A 7,243-nucleotide genomic window follows, 5' to 3' on the forward strand; every position below is an offset into this window, starting at 1 on the left:
TGTTGCCGGTATTTGTCCCCTCTCGATAGACGTGATGCCGATGATGTGATCGTTGACACTGATGAAGACTCAATGTTATCTTCAGAAGTGCCAGGCAAGCAAAACCCCCTTGTTCATTCCGATAAAATCCCACTCTCTCGCTCCTGCTCTCTTTTACTGCATTAGGACAACAACGACATATTTGTTACTTGCTGCGGTAGCTGAACCCCTTTATCCTTTGCATGACCTGTCATTGCCACAGTAAATAGATGAAACCCACTAGCATGAGTAGGAGTTGTTTGAGCCCTGTTGTGCCTACTCATTCATGTTTGTTTGTCATGCCTGCTACTGCTTAGAGTTGAGTCAGGTCTGATTCATCGGGGATGAATCAGAGGCGTGTGAACATGTCCTACCGTGTGTGAGCTAAGTGTGTGAACATGATTTGGTAAAGGTAGCGGTGAGAGGCCATGTAGGAGTACATGGTGGGTTGTCTCATTGCAGCCGTCCTCAGGAACTGAGTTCTGTGTTTGTGATCCATGATTCAGCTACTACCATACATTGGGCCCTGAAATATGACCCCGCTCGACTTCTTATTCACCCTAGTCCTCTGTCCAGGAGTTGCAAGTAGTTTCTGGTGTTTGTAGCTTACTAGAGGCCGTGGACAGCGCTGACCGTAGGGGTGGGCTGTGATGCGGTAGGTACGTGACACGGTGTACCGGATGCCCGTTTGGTATCTCGGGAACCCTGTTCACATCGTTTGGGGCTGTGAGCGAAACTCCGGCCGGATCTCCTCATGGATGGAACCCGAATAGGCGATAAACCTGGACTAGAGACTTGAGTGTTTAGGTAGGTCGTGGTCTACACCCACGTCGGCTTTCGCTTGAAGTCTGCCGAGCACATGTCGTGTGCAGACGCTAAGTGGTGGAAACATGTATGAAGAAGTACACCCCTGCAGGGTTAACATCATCTATTCGAATAGCCGTGTCCGCGGAAAAGGACTTCTGGGTTGCTTATATCAGTTCATAGACAAGTGAAAGTGGATATTTTAAAATGCGCAAGATAAGCGTGAGTGCTATGGATGGCGTTCTCGTATGGAGACGGGAGCGGATCCATAGTGGTGTATTGATATGGTGAATATGTGGACTCGTGTGCGCCACCTCAAAAGAGTCGCTTGCAGTCGTAGTTTAGGATAGCCACCGAGTCAAAGCTGGCTTGCTGCAGTTAAACCCCACCATCCCCTTTGTTGATAATGATGCATATGTAGTTAGTTCTGATGTAAGTCTTGCTGGGTACATTTGTACTCACGTTTGCTCATTTTATATTTTTGCAGAGAGATTTCGGTCTCGCTAGTAGTACCGCGTGGACTTCGATGTTTAGCTTGTTACCTCAGCTACGATCTTGTGCCCTCGGCAGGATCTGATAGATAGTCAGGCTTCTCAGCCTTTTTCATTTATAGATGTCTGTACCCAGACATGATAGCTTCCGCTTGTGCTTTGATTTGTATGCTCTGAATGTTGGGTCATGAGACCCCTGTTTGTAATATCTCGCTCCTCGGAGCCTATTGAATAAATTACTTGAGTCGTAGAGTCATGTTGTGATGCCATGTTGTGTTTGCACATATCGAGCATATTGTGTGTATGTTATTGAAATGCTTGGTATGTGTGGGATCTGACTATCTAGTTGTTTATCTTTAGTAGCCTCTCTTATCGGGAAATGTCTCCTAGTGTTTCCACCGAGCCATGGTAGCTTGCTACTGCTCCGGAACACTTAGGCTGGCCGGCATGTGTCCTTCTTCGTTCCTGTGTCTGTCCCTTCGGGGAAATGTCACGCGATGAATACCGGAGTCCTGTTAGCCCGCTACAGCCCGGTTCACCGGAGTCCTGCTAGCCCAGTGCTACAGCCTGGATTCACTCGCTGATGACCGACACGTTCGATGCTGGGTCATGGATGCCTGTCCCTGTAAGTCTGTGCCACTTTGGGTTTACGACTAGCCATGTCAGCCCCGGGCTCCTTATCATATGGATGCTAGCGACACTGTCATATACGTGTGCCAAAAGGCGCAAATGGTCCCGGGCAAAGGTAAGGCGACACCCGTGGGAATACCGTGCGTGAGGCCGCAAGGTGATATGAGGTGTTACATGCTAGATCGATGTGGCATTGAGTCGGGGTCCTGACAGGTGTAATACACCAGGCGTTGCTTCTCCAATGGGAGCCCCGAGCAAGACTCCCACCGGGCCGAGAAGGTCCACCAAGGAGCTGGCGACAGGAAGGAGCTCGGAGGATCGGATAAGCATCTAGAGACCATCTTGACCCCCCAAGTTTGCATGACGCCCACGAGATTGGATCTATCTCGTGTAAAACCTTGCCCCTCATTTAAATACATTATAACTGCGTAGTTTTTCTGCCCTCCCAAGCCATTAGCCTTTGTAGCCGTCCGATCAATGATCGGGGTGTTTGCTGGCCGTCCGATTGGCCCTAAATCACACGTTCGCTCGCTTTAATCACTACCAACGAGCGCTCACCTTGGTGGGCCGCTGCTCCGGTGACATTTTTAGCCCTCTCTTATTAAATTAGGCCTAATGACTTGTAACAGCCACCTTTCTCTATGCAGCTTGATAGCTCCTTTGTCTAAAAAAGACTCGATAGCTCCTGAGTCTATTGTGCTCGAAAAAAAGAACAAGGGCGAGTCGCCGATTGATGCCCTCGCTAGATTACGGTGAGGTGACGAGGGCGATGTGGTCGCACAACCTGAGCTAGACCATGCAGGTCAGGCCTCCCCTCCTGGACCGCACGCCAATCCAGACAAAGGCGAAGGGGCCATTCGACTGTTCGGTGAAGCAATCAATCAACCGTTCCTAGAAGCATTCATCCCTGCTGAAGTGCGCCACTCGCCGGCGGCAATTAATGTGCGCATCTCTGTTTTTCCAATCTGCATAGAGGCGCCCATATATACACTTCGTCAGCTGGCTCTCTCGGATCTCCCGGAACCCATCTTCCTCCAGCAGCAAACGCTAATGTAGGCGTCTCCCTCCTGCTTGCCTCCTCCTGACCCTGCCGACTATATTTCTCCTCCGCCTGCTCGATCCAGATGGCATCCGGCACATCGGGATCTGCGCCGCGACGATGATTAGGGGAGTACAAGGGGTGACAACTGGATCACCATCCTCGCCCTGTGCCTGTAGCAAAGCACCATAGAAACCATCAGTCACAGTCAGGTAACAACAAGGTGCCATAGTTGTGTCCGCTACCTTCTCTTCATTGTCGTCTCTACTCCTGCTACTCAGCACCTCGCTTACAACCGCTCGGTACACCCCAATTTCTTAGATTAATTATTTCATCTTAGTTCGAGGTTGTGGCATTGACGATGGGGAATATGTGGGCACGATCTCTAACATTGTCATTTACTAATATCTAGCAATTGCTACTGAAAACTTTGCCATGTAGAGTACCTTTTCCATCAGGATGCATTTTTTGAGCACCCTCACAAATTAAAATTCCATGTGTGCAGCTTCGGCCACTAGAGGTCTCCATAATTGATGTTCCCAGGCTCCTCTCCGCCCGCATGCCATGGTGCAGAACATGCAATGTTTCTGGAATCAGCATATGAAATTTGTTGAACTTTTTTATTTGACTTGACTACCACGCATAGGACTATAGTTGTTCAGTAAATAGTCTCCCATTATTTCATGTTCCAGTCAACCTAATACTAATTTTGTGTAGTTTGTAATGCTGAATTTTAATAGGAGATTATAAGAATGGAACTGCTGGAAGATTATGTGTCTTTTATAATTTCTCAACACTATGTGTCTCCCTTGGGAAAATGGCAATGTACAGAGATTATGTGTCTTTTATAATAACATTGCTCCATAATGTGACGTAAGTCAAAGAAATTTGTTTTTCATGTATATATGTTTTGGAAAGTGCTTCGTCATTTTTTAGCATGATAACATATTTTTCTTGCTGAAGATTGCTTCTATTGCTTTCTAATGGAGTGGCTGTCCTGATTTTTAGTAGACCCTGCAAAGAAAAAACAATTATGTTTTTAATGGGCAAAACAAATGGAGAGAGGAGTTTTGCAAGGGAAACTGGTCCTTGGTGAGACACAAGTTCAGAGTCACCAAAAAAATATGTGCAGATATATTTTTCTCGATATTTATTGATTTATAGCTCATACGTAATCATGTTTTTCACATCTCATGGTACATATTTCCATGGAAGCACCATGTGCTTATTTATTCCTGATTTTGTGTTGTACATATTATTGCAAAGGAATCACTGTATCAGATATATTGGATATACAAACTAATATATCAATACACACACGCCAGTTTTTCCTTTAAAATTCAATGAGAACCCACCACGGGCTGGCTAAGCATGTTCCTTTCCCATTTGATTATCTCCATGAATACTTGCAATGTATCAGATATAAGCCGTGTTTCAAAGTAAGGTACTTTGGTTGCCATGAAAATGAAGAGGTTATTGATTTTCAATGCTATAAATTTAAGTTCTCCATGGGAGGTGCTTACATAGTGTGACTTCACAGACCATTTATTTTTTATGGGATGAGTGTCAATCTGATGTGTCATAGGTCACATATAGGCATTCCTCTACTACTTAGCCATGTATGTATTTTAATGAAAGCAAATAGACAGACATTATTACTTGTACAACTGGTTAATATCTCTAAATTGATGACATCCATAGTGCCTGTAGTACACAGTTACCAATGAGTTGATCCCAAACATAGTATCTCTATAATGCCATATAAACGTATAGTTAGCCAAACAAACTTACAATTAATGGACCTAATATGAATTTTTGAAACCCGTTTCCTTTTCCAAATATACGGGTTAATGACACTCATTTTTTGGATATTTTAGAGCTCATCTTTCTGGTTCACTACATGTACCAGATCCCCACTCTGAACTACAATTGGTGTGTTTCTGGTTTGGCAATGGATCTCCACTGTAATTTGAATTGTTCAGATTATATTAAATGGATGTTGTAAGGTTCCATATTTGTGCTGGAGATAGCTTTCATGGCACGAACAAATGTTTATACCTGGAATAAAAAATTGCACATATTAGAAATATCAAGGTGCTACCTGCCCTACATGAGGTAGATCCTTCCCACATTAAACCTTCATGTCTATCACTGGACGTATGATGCTCTTGCACAAATTGGTTTGAATATTTTCTGGGCCAGCTCATCGAGATAGAAGAATATGGTATTGGTTGGTTTATGTAAATTTAACTTTTGTATTTTGTATCACCATATATGCACAGAAATTACTATAAATTTATTGTCAAAACAGACGGGCGCGACAACGCGCGTCATCATTGATCTAGTTGTTTATATAAAAGTGGAGGCTATGGGGCTCTCATTCTCATCTATTTCCGTAGACCTAGACTCTCGGTAGCCAACACATCATCCCCATTGTAACCCTCGCACGAGGCATACCACCATGAACACAAACACAAAACAACACGCTGGGTATTACTCCTTCCCAGAGGCCCGAACCTGGGTAAATTCGTGTGACCTCCTATCCGGTATTTCGACTGCATTCGCTACCTTGCCGTGGGTATTGATAGAATTATGCACCGTCAACGATCTCTCGTGTCCAGGAGACTTTGTAATGGGGAATCGTCGTTGTGCAAATACACTGTCAACACCTACATCAAGGGGGACTAGTAGGCGCCGTTTGTGAAGATCATATCTGATCCCCAAGGCAAGAAACAAATGCACTTTGCAATGATGCAAGAAGTAACTAGAAAGGTTGTTGGCTATTGGAGAGGTAAGAGGTTTTCCAAGTATGCTTAGTTCAGTTGATTGCATTGGCAATTGAAGAACTGCCCCAAAGGTTTGTGCGGGATGTACCAAGGTCACACCAAAGAGGCCACCATTATACTAGAAGCAATGCCATCACATGACTTGTGGATTTGGCATGCTTTATTTGGAATGTTAGGTACTTCAATGATTGACGGTGTAATACACCGGGCGTTGCTTCTCCAATGGGAGCCCCGAGCAAGACTGCCACTGGGCCGAGAAGGTCCACCAAGGAGCTGACGACAGGAAGGATCCCAAAGGATCGGATAAGCATCTAGAGACCATCTTGACCCCCCAAGTTTGCATGACGCCGACGAGATTGGACCTATCTCCTGTAAAACCTTGCCCCTCATTGTTTATATAAAAGTGGAGGCTATGGGGCTCTCATTCTCATCTATTTCCGTAGACCTAGACTCTCGGTAGCCAACACATCATCCCCATTGTAACCCTCGCACGAGGCATACCACCATGAATACAAACACAAAACAACACACTGGGTATTACTCCTTCCCAGAGGCCCGAACCTGGGTAAATTCTTTGTGACCTCCTATCCGGTATTTCGACCACGTTCGCTACCCTGCCGAGGGTACTGATAGAATTATGCACCGTCAACGATCTCACGTGTTCAGGAGACTTTGTAATGGGGAATCGTTGCCGTGCAAATACACTGTCAACACCTACAGCAAGGGGGACTAGTAGGCGTCGTTTGTGAAGATCATATCTGATCCCCAAGGCAACAAACAAAGGCACTTTGCAATGATGCAAGAAGCAACTAGAAATGATGCGGGGAAGGCATTTGGAGTGCTCGAAGCTCATTGGGGAATTGTTCGTGGAGTTGCAATGATGTGGAATCAGAGACTTTGTGATAGCTGATGACATGTTGTGTCATTTTGCATAACATGATTATCGAGGATGAGGGTGACAGGGCAACCCGAACCCATGATTTTGAGAGATCTGATATGTGAATCCACAATAAAAACCAAAAAACTAATGTATATATTGTGCAGGTAAAATAAATTTTATGTTTGAACTATGTATTTTCGCTGCCAACAAATGTTATTTACATGTGGTATTCACGTGTGCATGGATTTAAGGGTGAAGAATGTGAGAGCATGATTGGTTAGATGCCAAAAGTTGACATGTCAGTATTTGGCAAATGCCAAATGTTGGTTAGTGATTGGTTGACTACCAACTTTTCTTGTCAGCCTCACAAAAAGTTGTCAACTTTAATAGTTTTTTTTGAAAGATCCAGCAATCAATGGCTTTTCATATCATTAGCAGAAAGCAATGGGGAAAACAAAAGTGCGTTGGAGGGTCCTAGGACCAATACAGGAAATGGATTACAACAACTCTGGGCTTGCCAAATATTTGTATGAAACCAATTATGTCATGACTACCATGCTATATGAGGGCCGTCCGACGTTGTCTGCCTATGTTT

Source organism: Triticum dicoccoides, chromosome 2A (assembly GCF_002162155.2).
Source record: "Triticum dicoccoides isolate Atlit2015 ecotype Zavitan chromosome 2A, WEW_v2.0, whole genome shotgun sequence".
In the NCBI taxonomy this organism is placed as follows: domain Eukaryota; kingdom Viridiplantae; phylum Streptophyta; class Magnoliopsida; order Poales; family Poaceae; genus Triticum; species Triticum dicoccoides.